Source organism: Loxodonta africana, unplaced genomic scaffold (assembly GCF_030014295.1).
Source record: "Loxodonta africana isolate mLoxAfr1 unplaced genomic scaffold, mLoxAfr1.hap2 scaffold_547, whole genome shotgun sequence".
Lineage (NCBI taxonomy): Eukaryota > Metazoa > Chordata > Mammalia > Proboscidea > Elephantidae > Loxodonta > Loxodonta africana.
The window spans coordinates 81,695-99,101 of NW_026975269.1; the positions used below are offsets into that span (position 1 = coordinate 81,695).

At 41.7% G+C, this 17,407-nt stretch overlaps 1 pseudogene; it reads right to left on the minus strand.

Annotated features, from left to right (window-relative positions):
* Positions 1-4,319: 4,319 nt before the first annotated feature.
* Positions 4,320-11,587, minus strand: LOC100674132 (lysophosphatidylcholine acyltransferase 1-like; annotated as a pseudogene).
* Positions 11,588-17,407: the final 5,820 nt, after the last annotated feature.

Consider the following 17,407-nt stretch of genomic DNA (forward strand, 5'->3'; position numbering starts at 1 on the left):
CCTTGGAGAAGGAATAAATTCACAGCTAAGGAAAAGATAATCTGCCAGCTCCACTAACCTGTGGAGCTCAGGACAGAAGCAGCTCCTGTCCAGGCATAAATGATCCATGGATTTTGAATACTTTTTCCCCTCCATGGACATGTGTGGCCTATTTCAGGAGAATAGGACCTTGTTGGCAAACTGCAACTGTTTCAGCTGTGCGGTGGAGAAGTGGGCGTTTGAGGTTGACATTGCTTTCTCTATTAAGCAGGGTCCTCACCTACCCACATCAGGGACCTAAGGACTGGTGGCTCCACTCAGGTCACCCAGCCAACCACAACAGAAGTCGAAGGATAACTGGTACCTCCCAGTCCTTAAAACCAAAAGGATTGGGTGCCCAAGGTCCATCTGCAGGACCCATCCCACTATGCGCTCAAGGGAACAGGGATGCTCTTTCCTCACAGACACTCAGGGGATGGATGTCAGCCCCCTGCATTGTTTAGAACATGACCGCCTGCTGCAACAAGATACTGGTACCTACACCAATCACCCCTGCCCCTCTAAGACTGTAGGACAGAGCCTGTACTACACACTTGATGACCAACTACCTGGACACCTGAGCTGAATTCATACAGGAAAAGTGAATGGGCTCCTAGATTATATACCTGGTAACAGCACTCTGGTGACATGACGTTAGAGCTTCAAAGGTGGAAATAATCAAGCTAGCTCACTCACACAACCTATATGGATATATCAAAACAAAACAAAGCAAGAAGCTAGGATATAGTAAGCAAACATAAAATGAACTAATACAATACTTACAGAGGGCACAAAGACAACAGTCAATATCAAACCACATAAAGAAGCAGATGATGATCACTTCAACAAGCTCTCAAAACAAAGAATCAACTGATATTCTGGATGAACGTGCCTTCCTGGAATTACTGGATGCAGAATACAAAAGATTAATATACAGAATGCTTCAAGACAACAGGAACGAGATCAGGAAGGAGATCAGGCAATATGCAGAAAAGCCAAGGAACACACAGATAAAGCAGATGAAGAAATTAAAAAAGGTTATTCAAGAACATAATGAAAAATTTAATAAGCTGCAAGGATCCATAGAGAGACTTCAGTCCAAAATTCAAAAGATTAACAACAAAATTACAGAAGTAGACAACTCAATAGAAAGTCAGAGGACCAGAATTGAGCAAGTGGAAGGCAGAATTGGTGAGACAGAAGATATAGCACTTGGCACCAATATATTTGAAGACAAATCAGATAAAAGAATTAAAAAAATGAGGAAATCCTATGAATCATGTGGGACTGTCTCAAGAGAAATAACCCACGAGTGATTGGAGTACCAGAACAGGGAGGGATAACAGAAAATACAGAGAGAATTGTTGAAGATTTGTTGGCAGAAAACTTCCCTGATATCGTGAAAGATGAGATGATATCTATCCAAGATGCTCATCGAACTCCACATAATGTAGATCTCAAAAGAAAGATAAAGACATAATTTTAACAGCCAAAACCAAAACCAAAGATAAAGAGAGAATTTTAAGAGCAGTTAGGGATGAACGAAAAGTCACCTACAAAGGAGAGTCAGTAACAATGAGCTCGGACTACTCGGCAGAAACCACGGAGGGAAGAAGGCAATGGGATCACTTATATAAAAAATTGAAGGAAAAAAAATGCCAGCCAAAAATTATATATCCAGCAACACCATATCTCAAATATGAAGGTGAAATTAGGACATTTCCAGATAAACAGAAGTTTAGGGAATTCGTAAAAACCAAACCAACACTAAAAGAAATACTAAAGGGAGTTCTTTAGTTAGAAAATCAATAATATCAGGTATTGACCCAAAACTAGAACACTGGGCAGAGCAATAAGAAGTCACCCCAGACAGGGAAATCAAGATAAAAAAAATACTCAAAACGCTAACAACGGGAGGCAGAGCCAAGATGGTGGAATACACAAACGCTTTCATCGAGCCCTCTTTACAACAAAGACCCCAAAAAACAAGTGAAACGAGTATATTTGTGACAAGCTGGGAGCCCTGAGCTTCAAAGGCAAGCTTAGACAATGAACTGAGGGGCAGGGGAGGAAGAGACCGTTCAGAAGCGGAGAGGAGTTACCAGACCTGAATCGTGGGGAGCACTCAGGCACCATTCCCGGAGCGGTGGTGGCGGTGGACTGGTACTAACATTCAGCCGCAGTTCCCTCAGGGAGAAACAGCCAGCCACACAGCCTACTTACACCTCCGGAACCTGAAAAGAACAGCGCTCTCGGCAGAAGCTAAGTACTTGTGTATATTTTACCGCGCCACCCCAGCCCCAAGCTGACTTCAGCAGCTGAATTCCCTGGGCCTGAGATAGGCCCCGTTGAGCACCTAGAGCCATCCTCCTGGCCTTGGGGAAGGAAAAAATTTGCAACTGGGGGAAAAGATAATTTGCTAGCTCCACTAACTGGGGGAGCTCAGGACAGAAGCGGCTCCTGTCCAGGCATAAACCATCCATGGGCTTTCAGCACCCTTCCCTCCTGCATGGACCTGTGTGGGCCTATTTTGGGGGGAATAGGCCCTTTTTGGCAGAATCCAACTGTTTCAGCTGTGTGGTGGAGAGGTGAGTGTTTGATGTTCGACATCGCTTTGCCTATTAAACAAGGTCCTCACCTACCCACATCAGGGACCTAAGGACAGTAGCTCCACTCAGGTCACGAAGCCACCCACGACAGGGGTCTAAAGATTACTGGTACCTCCCAGTCCTAACAAACAAAAACATTGGATGCCCATGGTCCATCTGCAGAACCCACCCACCTGCAGGCTCTAGGGAACAGGGACGTGCTTTCCTCAGAGACACTCGGGGGTTGGTTCTCAGTCCTCTGCTTTGTTCAGAGTGTGACCCCCTGCTGCAATCAGATACCGGTATATACGCCAATATCCCCTGCCCCTCTAAGACTGTAGGACAGAGCCTGTACCACACACTTGATGATCAGCTACCTCGACACCTGAGCTGAATTCATACAAGAAAACTGAATGGACTCCTAGACTGATATACCGGATAGCAGCTCTAGCCATCTGGGGACAGGACGTCAGAGCTACAAAGGTGAAAATAATCAAGCTAGCTCACTCAAGCAACTCATAGAGGTATATCAAAACAAAACAAAGCAAGAAGCTATGACACAGTAAGCAAGCATTAATTAATACGATAACTTATAGATGGCTCGGAGAAAACAGTCAATATCAAGTCACATAAAAAAACAGACCATGATCACCTCATAAAGCTCTCAAAACAAAGATCCAGGGATCTTCTAGATGAAAGTGCATTCCTGGAATTACCAGAGCCAGAATACAAAAGTTTAATATACAGAACCCTTGAAGACATCAAGAAGGCAATGAGGCAACCCCCAGAACAAGCCAGGGAACACACAGATAAAGCAGCTTAAGAACCTAGAGAGATTATTCAGGACCATAATGAAAAGTCTAACAAGCTGGAAAAATCCATAGGCAGACAGCAATCAGAAATTCAGAAGATTAACAATAAAATTACAGAAGTAGACAACTCAATAGAAAGTCAGAGGAGCAGAATTGAGCAAGTAGAAGCTAGAATTTTTGAACTTGAAGATAAATCACTTGGCCCTAATATATTTGAAGACAAATCAGATAAAAGAATTTTAAAAAATGAAGAAACCTTGAGAATCATGTGGGACTCTTATCAAGAGAAATAACCCATGAGTGATTGGAGTACCAGAACAGGGAGGGATAACAGAAAATACAGAGAGAACTGTTGAAGATTTCTTGGCAGAAAATTTCCCCGATATCGTGAAAGATGAGAACGTATCTATCCAAGATGCTCATCGAACTCCACATAAGGTAGATCTTAAAAGAAAGTCACCAAGATATATTATAATCAAAGTTGCCAAAACCAAAGATAAAGAATTGTAAGAGCAGCGAGGGATAAATGAAAAGTCACCTACAAAGGAAAGCCAATAAGAATAAGCTCGGACTACTCGGCAAAAACCATGCAGGCAAGAAGACAATGGGATGACATATTTAAAAAATTGAAGGAAAAGAATTCCCACCCAAGAATCATATACCCAGCAAAACTGTCTCTTTAATATGAAGGTGAAATTGTGACATTTCCAGATAAACACAAGTTTAGGGATTTTTAAAAAACCAAACCAAAACTACAAGAAATACTGAAGGGAGTTCTTTGGTTAGAAAATCAGTAATATCAGGTATCAACTCAAGACTAGAACACTGGGCAGAGCAACCAGAAGTCAACCCAGACAGGGTAATCCAAGAAAACAAAGCCAGATTATTCAAAAAAAAAAAAAAAAAAAGCTCAAAACAGGGTAATAGCAATATTATTATGTAAAAGAAGACAACATTAAAATACTAAAGAGGGACTAAGAAATGTAATCATATACCTTCCATATGGAGAGGAAGATACGGTGATACAAAGAATAAAAGTTTGGTTTAAATTTAGAAAAATAGGGGTAAACAAGGTAACCACAAAGGAGACAAACTATCCTACACATCAAAATAAAATACAAGGGAAAAATAGAGACTCAGCAGAAACAAAATTGACAACAACAAATATGAGGAAAGGACAATATATAAAGATAATCTACTCAGCACATAAAATTAAGTGGGAAAAAGAAACTGTCAACAACACACCAAAAAAGACATTAAAATGATAGCACTAAATTCATACCTATCCACAATAACTCTGAATATAAATGGACTAAATGCACCAATGAAGAGACAGAGAGTGGCAGAATGGATTAAAAAACAAGATCTGTCTATATGCTACCTACAAGAGACACACCTTAGACTTAGAGACACAAACTAAAAACTCAAAGGATGGAAAAAAATATATCAAGCAAACAACAATCAAAAAAGAGCAGGACAGGGTAGAACTGCCCCACAGGATTTCCAAGGCTGTAAATCTTTAAGTAAGCAGACTCACATCTTTCTCCCACAGAGTTGCTAGTAGGTTCCAAGGACTGACCTTTTGGCTAGAAGCCCAGTGCTTAACCATCCTGTCACCACGGCCCCTTACACATCCTACGTCTTCTAAAACCTCAGTCTGGAGACAACATGTGTAGGCCCTGTGGGGAGAGAGAACACCAGATATCCTCATGCGCAAATGGGGAGCCACAGCCCCTGGTAGGACATGGTGACAGAGCCGGGGAGGTTCCTCACTCCAGAACCTTCTGTCCTAGTCCAGTTTCCTATGGACAGGCTTCCTCCCGGGGTCAGTGCTTTCCGGGCTGAAGTCAGTACAGAGGCTGTTCGGGGTTGGCGCTGACAAGAGTCTAAGCGCAGGTTTCAAACCGTGCCTGGTGAGGATACAGATATTCTTCTGCAAAGTCTGGGTACATGTGTGCAAACCTGTCAGCAAAAGAGATTCTTCTCATCTTCATCCACACCGCTGAAGAGGTCTATCAGAAGCAGCTCTGCCACGCCCAAGGCCGTCTTCAGAATGCAGGACAGGTCTTCCTCATTTATGCAGCCGTCCTTCTGCCATGCATACATCTTGAATGGCAGCTGGATGGTGTCCAGAGTCTCAGACGCTCTGCAGACCACGGACAAGGCGATCACATATTTCCGCAGGTCCATCTTGCCACCTCAGCTCTCGTCAAACAGTGAGAACATGCAGTCCAGCGTGTCGGAAAGGGGTACCTCCAAGTATTCCGTGAACTCCACAAGTCAGTCTTCTCGCCCTTCTTCACCTTTGTGCTTTTTATCTGTTTCAAGTTTTTCTAGCTTTAGCCCCAGGCCTCTCACAAGCCTAGCAAATTCTAGAAGGCAAGTGTCGGAGGGGAGACGGACTGTCCGTCCACTGGGGCCAGCTAACAATCCTCAAACGTGTAATCCATGACGGAGACGCCCAGGGTCTCTGCCGTGACGCGCCTCATGTTGCTGGCGTATAGCACCGGGCTCCTCTTCGCCTTGGAAGGGTGGTAAACTGGGAGAAACTCAATTTCCACCTAACTGTGAAACTGACACAGGGCGAGCCACAGCATTTCCAACACTCCAGGTCCTTGCCACGTCCACATGATCGTGTCCAGCTTATTTGGGTATCCTAAAACCACAAGGTGGACAGGAACACCAAGGATAAACACACCAGTCTTGAAGGTAGTTTGACAGGTCCCATTGGTACAAGTACCTTCTGGAAAAATCATTGTCATAACTTCCCATTGGACTAAGCCCCTCTCTTTATCTCTTCCACTGTTTTCCTGCACAAGTCCTGGTCTGATCCGAACACACTGGCCGGATGTACTTGATCAGAGTTCCCCATATGGGGATACCCCTGCTCTCTGCCTTCATCACGATGGACGACATGGTCACGGGAACGGCGTGGAAGTACGAGGGGTGTGGTGCCAAGGGTCAGGATGGCCGCCTCAGTCGGTAGGGCCTGTCACCCCTTCTGGGCCACCGGGTGGAAGCCGCCGGCAAATCACGTGGTCTGCATGACTGCCTTGAGCGGGAAGTCCACGACCTTCTGCCACAAGCCAGCGGCTCTTCTGGTTCTCTCTCAGCAAATCCCAGTGAAGGTACAAAAGCGAAGGACCAGGCGAACAGCATCATGAAGGCGGCAAACAGGAGTCGGATGAGGAAGAGGGTCAGCATCATGATGGCGATCTGGGCCTTCTGCAGAGTGCTGAAGCGCAGCTCGTGCACGAAGGGGTTCTACCCTGGGGGTGACCAGCCGCCCCTTCACCTGCACCTGCGCTGGAGGAGTTGGCGGCTGAGACAGAGCGGCCTGTGGCAGGTCTCCCCAGCCGCAGAGCCACCACCGTGAGAAGAGCCCGAGCGGACCGAGGCCGAGGGCGGGCAGACCCCTTATAATTCTTCTCATTTCTATAGGGTTGGTAGTGGTGCCCCTCTTTCGTTCCTGATTTTGGTAATCGGTGTCTTCTCTTTTGTCTTCTTGGTCAGTCTAGCCAAAGGTTAAAGGTTTGTCAATTTTGTTGATCTTTTCAAAAAGCCAAATCTTGGTTTATTTGATTTTCTCTGGGTTTTTCTTTCAGCTACAGTATTATTTCATCCCTCTTGCTTGCTTTCTGTTTAGCTTGCTTATTGTTTTGTAGTTTCCTAAGGTGGAAGCTTAGGTTTTTTGAGAGTTTTCTTCTTTCTGTCATAGGAATTTAAAGTTACACATTTCTTAACAAGCAATGCTTGAGATACATCCCATATGTTTTGACATGTTGTGTTTTTGTTTTCATTAATTCCAAATTATTTTTAATGTCTCTTCTGTTTTCTTCTTTGATGCATGGATTATTTTGAAGTGTGTTAATTTTCAAGTATTTGGTGTTTTCTCATATTTCTTTCTGTTGTGGATTTCTAATTTAATTCCATTGTGGTCAGAGAATCAGAGAACACACTTTGCATAATTTCAGTCTTTTTAATTTTATTGAGACTTGTTTTTGGCTCCTGTATGAGGCCTACCCTGGAAAATGTTCCATGTGTACTTGAAAAGAGCATGTGTTCTGCAGTCCTTAGGCATTTTATAAATATCAGTTATGTCAAGTTGATGAGTAGTGTTAAAGTCTTCTGTAGTTATTCCATCAATGACTGAGAATGGGGTATTGAAATCCCTAACTATTATTGATAAATTGTCTATTTCCTCTTTTGATCCTTCCAGTATCTGCTTCATGCATTTTGGGGGTCTGTTGTTCAAGGACATTTATAATTGTTATATATTCTAGATGTATTGACTATCAAAAAGGTCCATAGTAATATTTGTTTTAAAGTCTATTTAATGTGATATTAATACAGCCATTTCAGCTCTCTTATGGTTACTGTTTACATACTATATCTTTTTCTATTTTTTGTTTTCAACCTACTTGTTTCTTTGAATCTAAGGTGTTCCTCTTGTAAGCAGCAAGACCCATTGTTGGATCTTGCTGTTTTATCCAGTCACATAATCTCTGCCTTTGGACTGGCGTGTTTAGTCCATTCAATTTTAATGTTCTCATTGATACGGTTAGGTTTTCTTTTGCTATTTTGCTAGTTGTTTTCTGTTTGTTTCAATGAAGTAATAGAACTATTAAAAGTTTTTAAGTTTAATAAGAAGCATCAATATATTTGGAAACTACTAAATTATTTCTCACTAAAGAAAAATCCAAAAGAGAAGAAATGACTCACATTTCTGTCATTCAAACTTAACTTTACCTAACATTGTGGTATATTTTCTTCCAGTCTTTCTTATTCTTCATAGATGTTTGTCTGCTTTTTTTCCTCCCAGGGTTTATATCATACTACACATACAATTATTGTATATTTTCTTACAGAAGTATATTATATGCATTTTGCATGGATTTGAACCACAGAAGAGCCATCACCAGCCAAGATACCCTTGAAGCAGTCATGTGGAAGACTTTTTGAATAAATGAAGTGGCTCTGAATGGTCCTGTTGCTTAAATGACTGCACTTATCAAAAAGTTGAATATGTCGGAAGGTTGAGATAAACGGTTAACGTGCTTGGCTGCTAACTGAAAGGCTGGAGATTCAAGTCTACCCAGAGGTGCCTCAGAAGAAAGGTTTTTGGGTCTAGTTCTAAAAAAATCAAACATTTAAAACCTTATGGAGTACAGTTCTACTCTGACACATGTGGGGTCTCCATGAGTCAGAATCAGCCTGACAGCAACTGTTTTGGGTTAAAATGCAAGGTGTCTGAACAGCACCTGCTGCATCAAGTCTTTGTACTACACACCTGGTCTCTGGGTCCTATGTTTTTCGCTACCTATTTACTTTGTTAAATAAAAGAAAGATGTTTTCTTTTGTAAGTTTGGTAAAATTCACCTGTAAAATGGCTAGACTTACTGTCTTGAGGGAGTGATGTGGATAGTTGTCTACTACTGATTTTATGTAAATGCTGATATTAAGCTTACTGATTTTATTTAAACCTTTTGTCTCTTTGTCTATTAGTTTTTGATGGTGCATTTGCCAATTCTCCAAGTAGTTTCCCCAAATTATGCTTGTCGTAGAGAGAAGATTCTCCAACTCTGTTAGAGTAAAATCAAAGGCATTTATTGAAGCCAATATGTCATTCAAATGGAGACTGTGAAAACCTCAGAGTCCGAAGCTCATGGATCCAAGGGAGAGAGTGCAAATCACACATAGTTATATGCCATAGGAGGAACTACAAAACACAATATTCTGATTGGTTTACAGTGACTGAAATCAATCAAAGGTGGGAGAAAGCAAAACATGATTTTTAACATTAGTGGTTACATTAATATAGCTAAAGAATACATTAATTGGCTAAAGGACAAAATTGCAAGGTATGTGTTTGTGGAGAAGGTCTCATAACCATCACAAAATGATGACATGATGATGGCGTAACAGATACTGTTGGGAACAGATTGCTAAACATTACCTTGCTCAGAACATAAGATTTTCTGGAGTGATCTAACACAAAAACTTTCAATAAGGTTTGGTTACAGACACCAGGACATGTAATATCCACATTCTTAGCCTGACCACAAAGAATAGAGTTTCCTTAATGACAGGGTTGGTTCCTAAGCAACAGGGTTTGAATCTGTGTGAAAGATTATACTGAGCTTTAGCATTAGTTCACCCATTTTACTTTACATCAGATGCCTCTTTTGACTTTATATCCCACATCATTCTGTTCTTTTGATCAAGGGTTCTGAAGAACATCCTTTGTTCACAGTTATGGGCATAATGCCTTCTGCATGAGTTTGTCAATATGCTACTCCCAGGTGGTGGCTCAACCTTCATAATTCATGCCTTTCTAGTTTTTCACATTAAGCCCCTTTTCCCCCATAATCAGGGACCATCAGTATCTTGGTTGCTGGGCAGCTCCAGTACGTCCATCATGCTATGGCTGAGCAGCTGTCTTCAGTGATTTCGGTATGGGGAGTGGATAGGGTATGGCCACCTTGGAGGAACAACCTGACTTACTTTCAAATGGCTAACGTAAGTCATGAGGCTTCTCTAATTTTGGGTTCCTGAATGCAGTGTTGATATGCATAATTCTTTGAGCATGATCTTGAATGCAGTGTTGATATACATAATTTTCTAAGCATGAGATGAAGCAGGGTTATCAGTTCCTGTTGTAGATGCACATCGCATAACACATTTTATAATTCCAATAATAAAGATTATTGTTAAAATAATTAACCCAGTTTGCAACAGAGACCGTGACCAAGAACCTGCACTATTAAGTAGCCAACTGAAGATATAAAAAAAAGTATGGTAAAGTTATAGGGGGTATAGACTGTACCCAAACAGCCATTGGATGAATCTTAGCAATATCCTCTTCAACATCTCCAGTTAATCCAAGAGCAACAATAGATGTTAGCAATGGAGCAAAACTCTCCTTGCTGGGCTAAGAGGAAATCTAGAACTATTCCATGGTCCAATACTACTTTTCACAAGGATTCTAAAGTTTTTGTTGGGCGGCCATTCCATTGGCCACATCATCGACAATTTTAGCCATAGTGGCAGATAAATTGCTAATGGGATGTTCTATTGCATAATACCAAGCCAGGGCACAACAGCACATAAGAAGGATCTCCCCATCTTGGGTAATAAATGATGGGATTATCTGAGAGGACAAGTTCCATCTTCTTTATGGATATTAATTTCAAGTTACTGTTCCATAGCAAGGTGTCATTGTATGAATGAATACTCATGGTAACTCCTAGCATCTTTAAGGTACATGGGCCTAGCATATATTCCAACCATGTAAACATGACAATGCCCAAATATAGAGTGACTTATCAGAGTTTTTCCTTGAGTAAGCTGATTCTCCACACAAAAAGACACATCTAGATGGGGCACACAACATGCCTGCCCAGGTTTGAATATAAGGAATTGGGATGGACTGATTGGCCCTTCTGAGTCACTTTGCAGTTAATGAATCATCACAAATGGATAATTCTCCAAAATCCGGGGATCCTTGAGTCAGGCACAAACTGAGAGTTTTTAAATTATTTTTAAAATGACTATCTGGGAGGCGGGGCCAAGATGGAGGACTAGGTGGACGCTACCGTGGATCCCTCTTGCAACAAAGACTCGGAAAAACAAGGGAATCGATCACATACATAACAATCTACGAACTCTGAACAACAAGCACAGACTTAGAGTCGGAAAATGAACAAATACGGGCAGACAGCGACCGTTTTCAGAACCAGGAGCCAGCATACCAGGCAGGTGACCTTCGGAGCCCGATCTGGGGCAGAGCCCAGGGGGGCATACGGCACAGAAAGAGGGCCCACCCCTTCCCCCCCGAACCCATCCCGGGAGGAAGTCTAGCTGGTTGGTGCGGGCGGCGTAGAGGCGCAGCCGGAGGGAGAAGCACCCGGGAAGCAGTGACTGATCTGGGAGTGGGGAGAATAGCGTCCCAGCTGGGGTGCTGTCCCGCTGGGAGTTAGGCGAGAGGCGGACGGGGCGCGAGCGGGGGGGGTCAACTATATATCCCTAAAGTGACCCCGGGGCGGGGCCCACACGTTCGTGCGGGAGGATGCACACCCAGTCCATGCGTGTGGCGCGGCACACCAGAGGGAGAAATCCCCGGTGACTGGTCTCGAGGCGGGGAAGGCAGTATCCCAGACGGGGAGCCATTCCGCTGGGATCTGGGCACGTGCACGGGCGGGGCATGAGCCCAGGGTCCATTTTAATTACCCTGAATTGACCCAGGGGGCGGGCCCACCTGGTCGTGCGAGTGACGCCCACCCAGTTCGCGTGAGAGGTGTGGCGCACCGGAAGGAGAAGTCCCCAGGAGGAAGTGATTGCTTCCGGAGCGGGGAAAGCAACGTCCCAGACGGGGTGCCGTCCTGCTGGGACTTGGGTTCTCACGCGGGTGGGGCGTGAGCGCGGGGTCCATTTTTATTCCCCGGAATTGACCCAGGGGGCGGGCCCACCTGGCCGTGCGGGTGACGCCCACCAAGTTCGCGCGAGAGGTGTGGCGCACCGGAAGGAGAAGTCCCCGGGAGGAAGTGACTGGTTCCGGAACGGGGAAAGCAGCGTCCTAACCCGGAAGTCGTCCCGCTGGGATTTGGGCACGCGCATAGGCAGGGCGTGACCGTGGGGCCCAATTATAATCTCCTGAATAGACCCTGGGGGTGGGCCTACCCGTTCGTGTGGGAAACGCCCACCCAGTGCACGCGAGTGGTGCCGCGCACCGGAGGGAGAAGTCCCCAGGAGGAAGTGACTGGTCTCCGAGCAAGGAAAGCAGCGTCCTACCCGGGGACCCGTCCCGCCCGGATTTTGGCGAACGGGGGCGGAGCGTGAACGCGGTGTTCAGCTCTATATTCTGTGGTGCTACACTCCTAGCTCTCTGATCCCTCCCCCACCCTCCCCAGGCGGCCCCATTAACATCCGAATACCCGGAGCCAGAGGGAGAATTCAGATAGGGATCTGACTGCATTTTCTTTTGGCCGACTACCTGGAAAATCTAGTTTCCCAGTGATGGCTCGGAGACAGCAGTCCATATCAAACCACATAAAGAAACAGACCATGACAGCTTCTCCAACCCCCCAAACAAAAGAATCAAAATCTTTCCCAAATGAAGATACAATCTTGGAATTATCAGATACAGAATATAAAAAACTAATTTACAGAATGCTTCAAGATATCACAAATGAAATTAGGATAAATGCAGAAAAAGCCAAGGAACACACTGATAAAACTGTTGAAGAACTCAAAAAGATGATTCAAGAACATAGTGGAAAAATTTACAAGTTCCAAGAATCCATAGAGAGACAGCATGTAGAAATCCAAAAGATTAACAATAAAATTACAGAATTAGACAACGCAATAGAAAGTCAGAGGAGCACACTCGAGCAATTAGAATGTAGACTGGGACTTCTGGAGGACCAGGGAAACAACACCAACATAGCTGAAAAAAAATCAGATAAAAGAATTAAAAAAAATGAAGAAACCCTAAGAATCATGTGGGACTCTATCAAGAAGGATAACTTGCGAGTGATTGGAGTCCCAGAACAGAGAGAGGGGGACAGAAAACACAGAGAAAATAGTTGAAGAAATCCTGACACAAAACTTCCCTGACATCATGAAAGATGAAAGGATATCTATCCAAGATGCTCATCGAACCCCATTTAAGATTGATCCCAAAAGAAAAACACCAAGACATATTATCATCAAACTTGCCAAAACCAAAGACAAACAGAAAATTTTAAAAGCAGCCAGGGAGAAAAGAAAGGTTTCCTTCAAGGGAGAATCAATAAGAATAAGTTCAGACTACTCAGCAGAAACCATGCAGGCAAGAAGGGAATGGGACGACGTATACAGAGCACTGAACGAGAAAAACTGCCAACCAAGGATCATATATGCAGCAAAACTCTCTCTGAAATATGAAGGAGAAATTTAGATATTTACAGATAAACACAAGTTTAGAGAATTTGCAAAAACTAAACCAAGACTGCAAGAAATGCTAAAGGAGATTGTTTGGCTGGATGACCAATAATATCAGGTACCAGCACAACACAAGGTCACAAAACAGAACGTCCTGATATCAACGCAACTCAAATAGGGAAAGCACAAAAACAAACAAATTAAGACTAATTCTAAAAAATAAATAAATAAACAAAATAATACACACAACAGGAAATCATGGAAATCAATAGATAAATGATCACAATAATCAAAAAGAGGGACTAAATATAGGAGGCATTGAACTGCCAGATGGAGAGTGATACAAGGCGATATAGAATGATACAAGTTAGGTTTTTACTTAGAAAAATAGGGGTAAATAAAAAGGTAACCACAAAAAGGAATATCAATTCCATAACTCAAGAAAAAAGCCAAGAAAAACGTAACGACTCAATAAACACAAAGTTAAACATTATGAAAATGAGGATCTCACAAGCTACTAAGAAAAACGTCTCAGCACAAAAAAGCATGTGGAAAAATGAAATGGCCAACAACACACATGAAAAGGCATCAAAATGACAGCACTAAAAACTTACTTATCTATAATTACGCTGAATGTAAATGGACTAAATGCACCAATAAAGAGACGGAGAGTCACGGACTGGATAAAAAAACACGATCCATCTATATGCTGCCTACAAGAGACACACCTTAGACTTAGAGACACAAACAAACTAAAACTCAAAGCATGGAAAAAATATATCAAGCAAACAATAAGCAAAAAAGAAGAGGAGTAGCAATATTAATTTCTGACAAAATAGACTTTAGACTTAAATCCACCACAAAGGATAAAGAAGGACACTATGTAATGATAAAAGGGACAATTGATCAGGAAGACATAACCATATTAAATATTTACGCACCTAATGACAGGGCTGCAAAATACATAAATCAAATTTTAACAGATTTGAAAAGTGAGATAGACACCTCCACATATATAGTAGGAGACTTCAACACACCACTTTCGGAGAAGGACAGGACATCCAGTAAGAAGCTCAATAGAGATACGGAAGACCTACTTACAACAATCAACCAACTTGACCTCATAGACTTATACAGAACTCTCCACCCAACTGCTGCAAAATATACTTTTTTTTCTAGTGCACATGGAACATTCTCTAGAATAGACCACATATTAGGTCATAAAACAAATCTTTCCAGAATCCAAAACATCGAAATATTACAAAGCATCTTCTCAGACCACAAGGCAATAAAACTAGAAATCAATAACAGAAAAACTAGGGAAAAGAAATCAAATACTTGGAAACTGAACAATACCCTCCTGAAAAAAGACTGGGTTATAGAAGACATCAAGGAGGGAATAAGGAAATTCTCAGAAAGCAACGAGAATGAAAATACTTCCTATCAAAACCTCTGGGACACAGCAAAAGCAGTGCTCAGAGGCCAATTTATATCGATAAATGCACACATACAAAAAGAAGAAAGAGCCCAAAGCAGAGAACTGTCCCTACAACTTGAACAAATAGAAAGTGAGCAACAAAAGAACCCATCAGCCACCAGAAGAAAACAAATAAGAAAAATTAGAGCTGAACTAAATGAATTAGAGAACAGAAAAACAATTGAAAGAATTAACAAAGCCAAAAGCTGGTTCTTTGAAAAAATTAACAAAATTGATAAACCATTGGCTAGACTGACTAAAGAAAAACAGGAAAGGAAATAAATAACCAGAATAAGAAACGAGAAGGACCACATCACAACAGAACCAAATGAAATCAAAAGAATCATATCAGATTACTACATAAAATTGTACTCTAACAAATTTGAAAACCTAGAAGAAATGTGTAAATTCTTGGAACAATACTACCTACCTAAACTAACACATTCAGAAGTAGAACAACTAAATAGACCCATAACAAAAAAAAAGAGATTGAAACGGTAATCAAAAAACTTCCAACAAAAAAAAGTCCTGGCCCAGATGGCTTCACTGCAGAGTTCTACCAAATCTTCAGAGAAGACTTAACACCATTACTATTGAAGGTATTTCAAAGTATAGAAAAAGACGGAATACTACCCAACTCATTCTATGAAGCTACCATCTCCCTGATACCAAAACCAGGTAAAGACGTTACAAAAAAAGAAAATTTTAGACCTATATCCCTCATGAGCATAGATGCAAAAATCCTCAACAAAATTCTAGCCAATAGAATCCAACAACACATCAAAAAAATAATACACCGTGATCAAGTGGGATTTATACCAGGTATGCAAGGCTGGTTTAATATCAGAAAAACCATGAATGTAATCCATCACATAAATAAAACAAAAGATAAAAACCACATGATCTTATCAATAGATGCAGAAAAGGCATTTGACAAAGTTCAACACCCATTCATGATAAAAACTCTTACCAAAATAGGAATTGAAGGAAAATTCCTCAACATAATAAAGGGCATCTATGCAAAGCCAACGGCCAATATCACTCTAAATGGAGAGAACCTGAAAGCATTTCCCTTGAGAACGGGAACCAAACAAGGATGCCCTTTATCACCGCTCTTATTCAACATCGTACTTGAAGTCCTAGCCAGGGCAATTAGGCTAGACAAAGAAATAAAGGGTATCCAGATTGGTAAGGAGGAAGTAAAGCTATCACTATTTGCAGATGACATGATCGTATACATGGAAAACCCTAAGGAATCCTCCAGAAAACTACTGAAACTAATAGAAGAGTTTGGCAGAGTCTCAGGTTATAAAATAAACATACAAAAATCACTTGGATTCCTCTACATCAACAAAAAGAACACCGAAGAGGAAATAACCAAATCAATACCATTCACAGTAGCCCCCAAGAAGATAAAATACTTAGGAATAAATCTTACCAAGGATGTAAAAGACCTATACAAAGAAAACTATAAAACTCGGCTACAAGAAATTCAAAAGGACATACTTAAGTGGAAAAACATACCCTGCTCATGGATAGGAAGACTTAACATAGTAAAAATGTCTATTCTACCAAAAGCCATTTATACATATAACACACTTCCAATCCAAATACCAATGTCATACTTTAAGGGGATAGAGAAACAAATCACTAATTTCATATGGAAAGGAAAGAACCCCCGGATAAGCAAAACAATACTGAAAAAGAAGAAGAAAGTGGGAGGCCTCACCCTACCTGATTTCAGGACCTATTATATAGCTACAGTAGTCAAAACAGCCTGGTACTGGTACAACAACAGGCACATAGACCAATGGAACAGAATTGAGAATCCAGATATAAATCCATCCACGTATGAACAGCTGATATTTGACAAAGGACCAGTGTCAGTCAATTGGGGAAATAATAGTCTTTTTAACAAATGGTGCTGGCATACCTGGATATCCATTTGCAAAAGAGTGAAACAGGACCCATACCTCACACCATGCACAAAAACTAACTCCAAGTGGATCAAAGACCTAAACATAAAGACTAAAATGATAAAAATCATGGAAGAAAAAATAGGATCTACCCTAGGAGCCCTAATACAGGGCATAAACAGAATATAAAACATTACCAAAAATGATGAAGAGAAACCAGATAACTGGGAGCTCCTAAAAATCAAACACCTATGCTCATCTAAAGACTTCACCGAAAGAGTAAAAAGACCACCTATAGACTGGGAACGAATTTTCAGCTATGACATCTCAGACCAGCGCCTGATCTCTAAAATCTACATGATTCTGTCAAAACTCAACCACAAAAAGACAAACAACCCAATCAAGAAGTGGGCAAAGGATATGAACACACATTTCACTAAGGAAGATATTCAGGCAGCCAACAGATACATGAGAAAATGCTCTCGATCATTAGCCATTAGAGAAATGCAAATTCAAACTACGATGAGATTCCATCTCACACCAACTAGACTGGCATTAATTCAAAAAACACAAAATAATAAATGTTGGAGAGGCTGCGGAGAGATTGGAACTCTGATACACTGCTGGTGGGATTGTGAAATGGTACAACCACTTTGGAAATCCATCTGGCGTTAT